Source organism: Rhinolophus ferrumequinum, chromosome 25 (assembly GCF_004115265.2).
Source record: "Rhinolophus ferrumequinum isolate MPI-CBG mRhiFer1 chromosome 25, mRhiFer1_v1.p, whole genome shotgun sequence".
Taxonomy (NCBI): domain Eukaryota; kingdom Metazoa; phylum Chordata; class Mammalia; order Chiroptera; family Rhinolophidae; genus Rhinolophus; species Rhinolophus ferrumequinum.
In genome coordinates this window covers 20791361-20804655 of record NC_046308.1, presented here as the reverse complement: position 1 = coordinate 20804655, position 13295 = coordinate 20791361, and the positions used below count along the sequence as shown (strand labels likewise).

Sequence of the window (13295 nt, the reverse complement as noted above, 5' to 3'; positions counted from 1 at the left end):
ATCACTGCACTGTACACCTGAAGCTGAAGCTGAACAATAATGAATGTCAACTACAATTTTATATATATATATATATATATATACAGTTACAAGAAGTGAAATGCAGCATTCGGAATAGAGACAGTGGAAATTTAATGGCTGTGTGCGATGTCAGAGGGGTAGTAGATGGGGGAGGGGGTTGTCACTGTGTGGGATATAAATGATTAATATCTATTACATTGTTTTTTTGTTTTGTTTTGTTTTTTAAAGATTTTAGTGGGGAAGGGGAACAGGACTTTATTGGGGAACAGTGTTTATTTCCAGGACTTTTTCCAAGTCAAGTTGTTGTCCTTTCAGTCTTAGTTGTGGAGGGCGCAGCTCAGCTCCAGGTCCCATTGCCATTGTTAGTTGCAGGGGGCGCAGCCCACCATCCCTTGCGGGAGTCGAACCTGCAACCTTGTGGTTGAGAGCCCACTGGTCCATGTGGGAATCGAACCGGCAGCCTTAGGAGTTAGGAGCACGGAGCTCCAACCGCCTGAGCCACCGGGCCGGCCCAATTACATTGTTTTGTACTCCTGAAACTAATTAAAAAAAAGAAAAAGAAATAAATAAATGTGTCCTGAGCATTCACTTAAAAAATAAATAAAATAAAAATGTATGCCCACAAATAAACATATATCAAATCATTGCATTGTACATTTTTAATATATACAATTTTATTTGTCAATTATATCAAAATAAAGCTGGAAAAAAAAGGGGGAAATGTGCCCAGAGAGTGTATCCTGGAAGGGGAAAAAAAAAACCCCTGGGAAAGAACTCAGAAGGCTGGTTTCCAGTCCCTACTCCCCACCGACTCACCACGTCACCCTGACAAACCCCTTGCCCTCTCTGACCTGCTGCTCCTCTATGGAACTATGAGGTTCTCAGTGTCCCACCTCCATCAGCATCTCCCTGATTCCATAGCTCACTGGCCTCCTTCATCCTTTCAGGATCCTGGCATCATGCTACTGACCCCTCTTCGCACGTTTCCGGCTGCGCCAGACTCAGGTTCTTACTAGGACCTGAAGTCTTGATGGCCTGTGGGTGGAGGGGCAGAGAGGAGATTCCGGGGAGCGCTGCTCCTCTCAGCACCTTGGCTCTTTCTCTGTGCCCTTCAGCAAGGCCCATAACGGAGCCTTCTCACTGTGAGTCTGGTACTTTCAGAGGCCAAGAAACCCCACACTCCCCTCTCAGCAGGTACACAATTTAGGCAATAACCTAAGTCATGCCAACATACACCACTGCAAAAAAATGTTTGAGGGAGCAGAGTATGTTATCACAGCTCCCTGATTACGCACTCGTAACGAAGCCATCCAGCTCCTCAGCTACCTCACCGGGGAGGCCAGAGCTGCAGTCTTGCCAAAGCCAGCTCACTGCCCCCAGCAGACAACTGGTCTGCATTTCCAAATCTGCTTACCTCAGTTGCAACTCGCTCAGCGCCTTTCACAGACGTGGAAATTACATGGCTTGAATATGAGTCCTGGAAAGGCCACTGGAGATGGCATAACTCATCTTCCACCGTTTGCAAATGGGACACTGAGGCCCAGGAAGGCCACGTGGCTCAGCCAGAACCAGAACTCAGGCCTGACCCCACACTGCCTCCTTGATACTGGACCCTCATTTCACCCCTCAGCCAGTTTCTGGAACCCATGGAGTCTTCCTCTCATGACATGGAGACTTTAATTTCAATAGAAGTAACTGACCCTATGATGGGTGGATCTACCTTAAACCTTAGGTACTCATGTACCTGTTTTCTCTGCTAACAGGATACAAACGTTCTCAAAAGCAGAAAACATATTGATTTGTTTGTATGTTTCCCAGAAGCCCTGCATGGTGCCTTTTACTCATTGATTAATTCTTTTTTTTCATTGAACAGAGTTTTGGAGTACAAGTCCAAGCTTTATCACTTGCTAGTATTATGACCTTGAGCAAACTATTTAGCCATTCTGAGCCTCAGTTTTCTCCTCTGCAAAATGGGAATAACAACAGCTAGTTCACAAAGTTATTGTAATAATCAACATGTGGTATATGCTTAACCCAATGCTTGGCACATGTTTAATTAGTAAATGTTTAATTGATAAGCTAATACTATTGATATTAAAAATAAACATAGCTCCAGCTATGCACCCAGAATTATGAAGAATGCTGGGCACACAGAGGTAAATAAAACTAGGCCTGACCTTTGAAGACTCGGAGACTAGTGGGGAGGCAGACAGCAAGGAAACAGCTGACCTCCATATCGTCCAAGGTAACAAGTGCTATGACAAAAACACGCACATAGTGCTTTAGAGCTTCCAGAAAAGGCACTGAATGGGCGCTGTGTCTTAGGAAGCAGGCGCTCAGCGAAGGCTCTCCAGGAGAGTGATCCAGGTGATATCTAGAAAGACCAGTGATACGGATCCAGGAGAAAGGAGCAAATTGTGCAGGGCAGACAGCAAGATACAGAGAGTACAGAGACAAGTTGGAGCGCCATTGCATCCTGCACACAGCTGGTGCTCAAGAAGCATTTGCCACCCAAGAGGCAGCCTGGGGTGGAGGGTAGAGCCGCAGGATTCTCAACCACAGTCACAGTTCGTGACCTTAGGTAAGTGTCCCCCCAGCCCTGTGCTCACCGTCCTCACGTGATCCACGTGGTCAGCCCCATTCCATGATGCAGAGATTTGGGAAGGAGCGTGGATGACCCTCCTCCGTTCCTCCAGCTGACTCAGGCCCAGGCATGTTTTCGCCTGCCCGATTTAGGTGTTCAGTCTAAGAGGCTGGCGCCACCTCCTCAGGTTTCTCTGAAGCAAGAAACACTAATCACCTTACAAGCATTGTCACACCCTCTTCCTGGGAAATTTTCCTTTGCCCAGCTGGGGTGGGAGCACAGACACTCCAGGGAGTTACCTGGCTTCAGATTCACCTGGGACAGAGCAGGGGCCATCACAGAACTCAGGGCAAAAATAAGCAACTTCAGTGAGTGTAAATTTGGTTAATCTAGTGAGAAAGAAAGAAATTACATGTTAAAACAATCATTTTGAAGGGAAAAATTATATAAAACTGAATTATATAAAACTAGTCAATTTTGTCGATTCAGTATTTCTCAGCCTTATTGAGACGTAATTTGACATATAACATTGTGTAAGCTTAAGGTGTACAACGTGATAATTTGACACATGTATATATTGCAAAATGATTACCACAATAAGGCTAACCACCGCTATCACCTCATATAATTAATTTTTTTTGTATGTGGTGAGAACCTTTAAGGTCTACTCTCTTAGCAGCTTTCCAAGTATATGATACAGTATCGTTAACTATAGTTCGATTCAGTATTACATTAGCTGCTTAGTTTTGTGTGGTTTTTTTTTTTTTTAAGTCATTGTATTTGATGGAAAAAAATCCATCAAATACAATGATTCAGAATCAGCTGAATCATGAAACCCAAAACATCTGGCTCATTCTTTCCATTTTTGAATTGTTTCAGTATTTTGTACTAGAGAAGAGGTGATAGAACAAATCTCAACCAGAATCCACATTATGGTCAACAAATCAAGAGCAGTATGGTTATTGGGCAAGGGGGATTATCACTTTGTGAGGGGTATAAATGTCTAACTATTACATTGTTTTGTATAGCTGGAACTAAAGAGAGAGAGAGAGAGAGAGACAGAGACAGAGACAGAGACAGAGAGAGACAGAGAGAAACAGAGAGAGAGAGAGAGAGAGAGAGAGAGAGAGAGAGAGAGAGAGAGAGAACCGAAAAAGAGCAGTATGGTGAACATCCAACTGCTCCAAGAAGGGAGTGGGGTGAAGATGGGGAGAGGGCAGGTGTATTAGCTCCCTACGGCTGCTGTAACAACACACAAATTTGATTCAAGTGATAGAAACGCTGTTTCAATCTACATAAGGGAAAATGAAGCCAGCAAAAAACGAAGTAACCCATTTGTAAATACAACAAAATTGTGGGAAGGGCAATGCGCTACTGCTGACACCCAAAGGATATCAAGACTCCCTTGTTCTAACTTTGTGTCTCATCTCTGCTTCTTCTGTGTTGACTTTCAAACAGGAGCTGAGCGGTCCCATCTAGAGGGGAACATGGTTACTACTGAAAAGTAGTTTTAAGTCATCCAGCATTCAGAGATAAGCCTTACTAACAGTTTTCTTTCCAGATTTCATGTATGTTATTGTATGCACGTGTAACACTTCCCAGTGCACACACACGCAGGCACAAGCGTACATAATTATTTGGGGAGCAAACTGTGTACGTATACTTTTATAGCCTGCTTTTGTTACTTAACAATTTTTAATGAAATTTTCCTTCTTATTAAATTTCATTGGAAAATGAAAAAAATAAAATGAAAAACTCACACATCTGTTCTCTTACAGTTTTGACTCCAAGGTCAGAAATCTGAAATCAATTTCACTGGGCTGAAATCAAAATGTCAGCAAGGCCGCGCTCCCGCCAGAGGTTCTAGGAGAGAATCCGTTTACTTGCCTTTTATAGCTTCTAAAAACTGCATTCTTTGCAACTCATGGCCCCTTTTCCACCTTCAAAGCCAACAAGATGCTGTGGAGCATCTTGCTTCTGTGGTCACATTGCCTTCTTCTGCGTCAAATCCCACCCCCCCTTACAGGAACGTCTGTGATGACATTGGGCCCACCCGGATAATCCAGAATAATCTCGCATCTCAAACTCCTTAATTTAACCACATCTGCAAAGTCCCATATAAAATAACATTCAGGGTCTGGGGATTAGGATGTAAATGTTTTGGGGGTTCATTATTCAGCCTCCCACAGCAGGGAAGCCACCAGTAGCTGACTGGGCCTCACTCCCAGGCCCAGCAAAGAAGAGAACCAAGCCAGCTGTTGGACCAGAGTCACATCCTGCAATCTTGGGGAAAGTTATGACTTGGAAAGGAAATTCATGGCCACCATCTAATCTTGTGAGTTTGTGATTTAAATAAACTCTCCCACGGACCCCCAGTATATGTTTAAAACAGAAGCACGTGGAGGGGAGTCCCAGAGCCTGGTACACTTTGCCACAGCACGACCGCCCTCCCCCAGCTCCTACAAAGGGCCTCATACTTCTCCTAGTGTTCCTCACAACACCAGCTGAAAACCACCCACACCTCCCATTGATTTTAGACACTACTCGTCTGGTAGAGTACTCGTCCCCTGCCCACCCCATAGGTGACTCTTACCAGCCTGCCCTGAACGACACCCTACACGTAGCTCAGCACTGAGGAGGCCAAAGATGAATCAGACACCGTCCTCAACGTCAGTGAAGAGATGTCAGTTATATAACTCACTATTCCTGCCTCAACAGCTTTACTTCTGCCAAAATGCCCTGCCCCTTTAATAATAATATAGATGCTAACACTAACACGCCATACTAATATTATGGCAGCTACTGACTATGAGCTAAGCGTTGGGCTGAGCGTTTTTCAATATATTGGTTAGTTTTATTTTCACAAGAATCCTGCATATAGTGAGATTTATTACTAGGTTTCACAGAGGAAGAAACGGAGACTCATAGAAGTAAAGGAAAGGGCCCAAAATCACAGATAGTAAAAGACAAAGCTGGCATCTGAATTTATATCTGAGTCTGTGCCTTTGGCCTAACTAACCATCATTCAAGTCTCACCTAATTAAATCTCACCCAGCAGGGACTCAACCCTTATTCTAAATCCCAAAGCCAGGGGTTTCTCAATCCTGACTGCACACTGGAACCAACTGGAGAGTTTTTCTTCCGTTTGTGTTTTAACCTATCAATGGGCAAACCTCAACTCTAACCACTTAAATAGAAATCATGGACTGAGACCCCAGGAGTAGTTTTTAAAACTGAGGAACTGCTCAAGATGAAAAGAAACTAAAGAGACATGACAAGTGAATGCAACACATGATCTGGGGTTTTCTTTTCATTGGGACACTTGGCAAAATCTGAGTACGGTCTGTACATTAGAAAATAGTGTTATATCAGTGTCAATGCCCTGATTTGTTGTGATTTTGTGAGATAATGTCCTTGTTTTTTAGAAAACACAACGAAGTATTTAGGGGTAAAGGGGTATCATGTCTACAACTGACTCTCAAATGGTTCAGGGGGGGAAAAATTGTACGTGTGAAGAAAAAAATCTAGATTTTCTTCTAGATTCTTCTAGATTTTCTTAGAAGAAAATCTAAGTGATCTTGGTTATGGTGATGACTTTTTAGATGTAACACCAAAGGCACAATCCATGCAAGTAATAATTGATAAGATGGACTTCATTAAAATTAAAAATGTCTGCACTACGAAAGACAATATCAAGAAAATGAGAAGACAAGCCACAGACTGGAAGAAAATATTTGTACAAGACACATTTAATAAAAGACTATTATCCAAAACATGCGAAGAACTCTTAAAACTCAACAAAAAGAAAATGAACAACCCAATTTAAAAATGAGCCAATGATATGCACAAATACCTCACCAAAGATATACTGATGTAAAAATGACACATGAAAAGATGCTCAACATCATATGTCATTAGGGAATTTCAAATTAAAACAAATGGTGCTGGAAAACCAAAAAAGAGAACGCAGGGTCTCAGCCCCACCTTAGACCTGCTGGATCAGAAGCTGCATTAACAAATCCCCAGGTGACATGTACATGAAGGTCTGGGAAGCATTAAGTTAGAGAAGGACACATTTGGGACATTGGTACTGCTCCCTGCTCATTAGACTAATTATTTCTGCTTGACTAAAAAAATTAAATTAAACTTTAATAAAACAAATGGTACCAAAGTAATCAGACATCTATACACAAAAAAAAATGAACTTTAACCCAAATCTCCCACCTTATATAAAAATTAACTCTAGATGGATGATAAAGTAAAATGTAAAACTATAAAACTTTAAAAACATAGGAGAAACTCTTCAGGATCTAGAGCTAAGGAAAAAGTTCTCATACTTGACACCAAAAGTACAATTCACAAAAAGAAAAATTGATAAATTGGACCTCATCAAAATGTAAAACTTTGCAAAAGACTGTTAAGATAAAAAGATAAGCTATAGGGCTGGCCCAGTGGCTCAGGCGGTTAGAGATCCATGCTCTTAACTCCGAAGGCTGCCGGTTCGATTCCCACATGGGCCAGTGAGCTGCACCCTCCACAACTAGATTGAAGACAATGAGCTGCTGCTGAGTTGCCAGGGGAGTGGCCTGATGGCTCAGTTGGTTAGAGCGCGAGCTCTCAACAACAAGGTTACGGGTTCAATTCCCCCATGGAATGGTGGGCTGTGCTCCCTGCAATTAAGATTAAAAACGGCTCCTGGACTTGGAGCTGAGCTGTGCCGTCCACAACTAGATTGAAGGACAATGTCTTGACTTGGAGCTGATGGGCCCTGGAGAAACACAGTTTCCCAATATTCCCCAATAAAAATAAAAATAATTTAAAAAAAAAAAAACCTACAGCTAACTATTTAATAGTGAAAGACTGAAAGCTTTCCCCCTAAGATCAGGAAAAAAGGCAAGGAAGCTTTCCCCCTAAGATCAGGAAAAAAGGCAAGGATGTCCACTCTCACTACTCCTATTCCACATTGTCCTAGCAAGCACAATAAGGGTGGAGAATGGAGAAAAAGGAGATGGAAAGGGCGATGGTGAAAGAGAACAAAGAAGGGAAAGGAAGGAGGGAGGGAGAGAGGGAGGAAAATTATACAGGTTGGTTGGAAACGAAGAAATAAAATTGCTCCTATTCTTAGACAACGTGATGTTCCACATATAATATTTCACACTAACTACAAAAAAGCTCTTAGAAGTGATAAATTTATTTAGCAAAGTCACAGGGTACAAGATCAACATATAAAACTCAATTGTATTTCTATATAGTAACAATGAACAAATTGAATTCTTACAATGCTATTTATAATAGCATCAAAAAAATGAAACGCTGAGAAATAAAGAAAAAATGAAATGCTGAGGTACAAATCTAACAAAATATGGGCAGGATCTGCCTATTGAAAACTACAAGACACCAATTAGAGAAATCAAAGGCCTAAACAAATGGAGAAAGATATTGGATTCATAGATAGACGACTCAAAATTGTTAAAAAGTCAACTCTCCCCAAATTAACCAATAGACTCAACACAATTCCAATCAAAATTCCAGCAATATTTCTTGCAGATATTGACAAGATCATTCTAAAATTTAGGAAGGCAAAGGAACATGTATAGCCAAAATAATTTGGAAATAGAATAACAAAGTTGAAGAAAGAAGTCATACTCAAGAGGCTTGGTACTGTATTATATCATTTATATGACATTTTTGGAAAACACAAAACTATAATAATGGAGAACAAATCAGTGGTCGCCAGGGGTTAACGGTTAGGGAGAAAGTTTACTACAAATGGACAGAAAGAGGGAATTTTGCGGGATGATGGAAGTTTCCTGTGTCTTGATTATGGTGGCAATTACATGACTACATTAATCAAAACTCATAGAACTAAACACTAAAAAAAGAGTGAATTTCATTTAAATTAAAAATATACTTTTTAAAAACTACAATGAAAGATGTGTGATTTACAACAAAATTCTTTACAGCTTAATAAGAGAAAATTTCCCTAGGTGGTTCTAACAGACAGTCAGGGTTAATAACCACAGCCCAAGGCAGGTATGGTCCCACATGTGTGTAGGCCCCCAGGACGACCTTTTCTTCCCGGGTTCCTCAAGAGAAGTCCAGTCTGCTCACCCACCCCAATGCTCAGTCACAAAATCTCGTTGAGTTGGAAAAGGTGAGCCATGAATGCCTCAGAACAACACGGAGTTTGACTGGAGTAGGACTGCTTCATTTAGAGAAAAGGAGACTCAAAGGTTATTATCTTGAGGTACTTGAATGGTGATCAGGTGAAAAGAGAGAGATTTTTTGTGTTTCTAAGGGGCAGAGAGGAAACAATGGGTGGAAGGGACATGGAGCCCAACACTGTATGAGAGATTTCTAACAACCAGTTAATCTGGTTGGGATGCCTCACGAAGGCATGAACTTCTCAGCCTCAGAGACTCAACAGCAGAAGCAGGTGAACCGCTTACCTAAGATTTTATACAGGGGATTCCAGCACTGGGGAAAGATTAGATTCGATGCCCTCTTAGGTCCAGATCAGTTCTAAGATTCAAGAAGTCCCAACACTGCACAGAGGAAGCTGAATTCCCCTGGACTCTTCAAATGAGTAAATTTTAAAGATACTACAAGGACCTAGCTGCCCCAAATCTCTCTTCTGCCTGAAATTCCATTTCACTTCCACAAACACTAAATAATGCTCAACAAGTGGAAGATACTGTGTGGATAGTGTTGTTGAGGACATAAAAAGAAGAAGATAAAGCTCAGTTCCCCAACTGGCTGCCTCATCCCGCCTGGATTAAATGTCACTTCCAGGAAGCCTCCCACTCCCCCTAAAATCTGGCTTACGAGCTCTTCCCGTGTTCCTTTAGCCTCGGTACTTCTCATAGCACTCACCATATTCTATTACCTTTCCTCTTCATTTGACTATGAAGTCTGTGAGGACAGGGAATAAACATGTGCACACACACAAAAAATAAGCATCCAGAATATATAAAGAGTTCTTATAATTCAATAAGAAAAAAAATGACCCAATAGGGCAGAAAAGGTGGTAAAGGATATGAACAGGCAATTCAAAGTGAGGAAATCTAAAGGTCCAACAATCATATAAAAAGATGCTCCACCTCAATAGTCATAAAGGAAATAGACAATTAAAAATTTTATTGTATATCAGATTGGCCAACATGAAAAAAGGCTAAAAACAGGAGGTGTTAGAGAGGATATGAAGAAGTGTGATTGATTGATTGATTGATTGATTGATTGATTGATTGATTTGCATTACTGGTGGCAGTATAAATTAGTACAAATACTTGGATAGAATTTGGTCATATCTAGTAAAGGTAGAAATATTCATGCAGCTTTAAATATTTCCACTCCTAGGTACTTACCCTAAGGAAACTCCTACACATATGCACAAAAGGATAGATATAAGAAGGTTCTTTGCAGCACTATTTGTAACAACAAAAAAGAGAAGGAAAAACATAACTGAATATCAGGTAAGCAGTTATTCTTAGGAGTTATGGAACTTATTTTATAGCCGTATCATGTGTTATGGAATTTATAAAGTAAGTTCCATGTAAGTCTTATATGGAACTCTTATAGCTATGTAAGTCTCAAAAATAGAATGTTGAGTGAAAAAAACAGATTGCAAAGAATTTTACAGTTTGCTTCCATTTATATGCATTTTTAAAGCACCCAAATCTGTGTGTGTGTGTGTGTGTGTGTGTGTGTGTGTGTGTGTAGAGAGAGAGAGAGACAGAGAGACTGAGAAACAGAAATAAAAATGTTCATGGGTACATACATATGAATAAACAAAGTATGGAAATAAACAGGAATGGTAAATGGAAATTTCAAAACAGTAGTTACCTCTGGAGAGGCAGGAAGAAAGGTTGAAAGGCAGAGCTTTAACTGAAGCTATACAATTTAATTATTTTTTAAAAGAACAAAGAGATCTGAACCGGAAAACATACACACAAATAAGTACAATACAAAGAGAGTGTGATAACATCAGAACAAGCAAAGAGCTATGAAAAAAGAGATGCATGAGCCTGGGAAGCTCCAGGAAGACTTCATGGAGGAAGCAGCTTAGAGCTGGGCCTTGAAGGTTGGGTAGGATTTCACAGCCTGAGCTAGGATGAGGGCGAGACTGAACAAAGGCATAGTGATGTGAACAGCGAAGGAGACTGAGGAAAGCCAGGTCACCCCACCGCACCTGAGATAAAGGAGTAAAGGAGGAGAGAGGGAGAGAGGGTTCCTCCAGTGAGGGGAGCTTTTATTTTATTTTTTGCTGGAAAGCTCTCCAGAAGACTTTAGGAGCAACCTAAAGGCCAAGCCCTGCCTTTCCACGACCTCACTGCATATACCAAACAGCCAAAAACAGAACAGAATGAAAGCAATATCACCTAAGGGCAAGAGGGGCCTAGGGCTCCTAGAGTTTTACAAGAGGAAGGAGAAACCAGATTATTGCCTCAATTTTGCCTCTTTTTCAGAGAGCTTAGAAGAAGGAAGCTTGGGTATGGCAGAAAGTTCTGGAAAGTCCATATGTTTAAGGTTAGGGTTAGGGTTTAGAGCCCCTGTCCTTCTAGTATAGCATACTGCCATTATTTTAAAGGCACAGCAGGGACATAAAATTATTTGTAACTGGCTGAAACCTGATAGAAATTGAAACAGGATAGTTAATTAAATCATCTATTTAAATTGGGAAGCCACACAATAGTCACAGTTTTACTTGCTGAGTGACTGTGCCAATTTAGCCATTTTCCATGAAGATAAAAACAAAAGCAACGGAGGCTACAGCGCCACCTTGTGGTGAGACCCAGCGCTGCACTGAGATAGTTCAGTGCCTTGTCTGCATCTGACGTCACTAGATGGAGGTGGGGGTTGGCAGAAGCTAAGACCTAGAGTAAAAACAGACATGACCAGGATTCAAGAGGTCCTGTTCTGGGACTCCCTTGAAGTCCCGGAGGCCTCTCTTCTTTCTAACATACTTCAGGCAAGATCAGGACAGACAAGATCAGAAAGACTGAAAGGTGAATGAAATGGGGGAGGCAGGCAGAGGAGCATAATGATACCACTGAGGTTCCCAGTGGGCGGAGTGAGATGGTATTGATAACCCATGAGCCTCAGACCCTCTTGAAAAATAAAACAACCTTTTTTGTTTCTATAAAACTGCCTAATAGTAGAAGCAAGGATCATTCATCTCAGTGTCAACTTCAACTAATTGGTGGTAACTAACTAGAACACTGTGTTAAGTAGGATTCTGAGGCAGAGTTGGAGCTCAGTGGAAAGAAGGCCATTAATGATTAACATCTGTCTCAGGTACCATTACATCTGTCTTAGGGAAGCTTCTGTTACTGTAGATCTCTATGTAGTTCTAACTTCTCCAAGTCTCAGTTTTTCTCATTATATGATAAGGATGCATATGCTTTTCCAGCCTACTTCACAAAAAGAAGACCATGGATTTGAAAGGTCTTGAAAGATCTCAGAATATATACGTAAGGTGGTTCAAGTGTTCCTGTTAACTTCCCTGGATGAACAAGAGAGCTGATGACTTCAGAGTTGTTAGTTGCCTTTCCCAATCTAAACAGCACTGAAGGAGCTGAAGAACATAATTTGAAAAATGTTAAGGACTTGAGCAGATGATAACACCGAGTCAAACAAAGTGGGTAAACTGGGGTCTAAAGAATTTAAATCATTAGCTGTGAGGCTGGTGCTGCAATTTTTTCAGGCCCAGAGAATGGAATAAAATAAACTCAAACAGCATCACCAAAGGACTCTGAGATGAAGTCACTCAACAATTGCTTATTAAGCATCCACTCATTTGCTAATTTTACAGATATTTATTGAGCACCTACTATGGGCCAGTTCTGTGCTAAGGCGAGGAATAGAGTTGAGGATAAAATAGTTAGGTGCCTGACCAAATGGAGTTTACAGCCTAGTGGGAAAGGCTGTGATAAATAATTACCATAAAATTATAAGTGTTACAAAAGGGAGACTGTAAAACACCAGGAGAGCCTCTGGATGGGGCTTTCCATGTCTGTAAGCCAGAGATTGCAAATTCCTAGTGTCAGGAACAAATTCAACCTCAGACAACTGTTTTGGACAGAACCGTGTTTTAAAAACACCTGAATGGCTTCACTCCAGTTTTCCACAGTCCCCACCACTCCATATTGTCTTCTTCTCAGTGCTCTCTCCCAACGAGGTAGCCTGGACTATGAAAGACATGCCATGAAGGAGACAGCCAAGTGAGTGGGGTAGGAAATGGAGTGAGGGCGTGTTCCAGGTGGGCATATGCTCCGAACAGAGAGAGATGGAGGTGCCTCTGGGGGATCGGAAGGTCCAGGTGGCCAAAGCGTGGAAGAGATCAGAGGATTCCCCTCCCTTGTGTCCTCTACAGTGATGTTCAGAGAGAAGGGACTTGCTCAAGTCACATGACTAGCAAAGCAAGCAACAGACTCAGGACTAAACCCCCATCCTCCTGCTCTCCAAGGCCCGTTCGTCCCATACAAGCCTTTCCCTCTTACCTGTAGGCCGACCAATCCCTAGAAAGCCCCCGGGAACATCCGGGAATCCAGGCTCATTCACACCAGCTGAGCACAGGGATTCAGACCAATCGGGCATGAGGCCCGGTTCCGGGGATTGCTCCACAGCCTCCTCCACCACATCCGTGAGTGTGAGTCAGGGCTGAATGTAAAAGCTGGCAAGTTTCTGGGGC

The 13295-nt window shown here is 41.7% G+C and overlaps 1 long non-coding RNA gene across 1 annotated transcript; it reads right to left on the bottom strand.

Moving 5' to 3' along the window:
• Window positions 1-2299: 2299 nt before the first annotated feature.
• Window positions 2300-12797, bottom strand: LOC117017784 (uncharacterized). The gene is made up of 3 exons (XR_004422127.1): window positions 12706-12797; window positions 2905-2994; window positions 2300-2798 (listed from the first exon to the last, which is right to left on the bottom strand). It is a non-coding gene; the product is annotated as an uncharacterized LOC117017784 (long non-coding RNA).
• Between the last annotated feature and the right edge of the window lie 498 nt (window positions 12798-13295).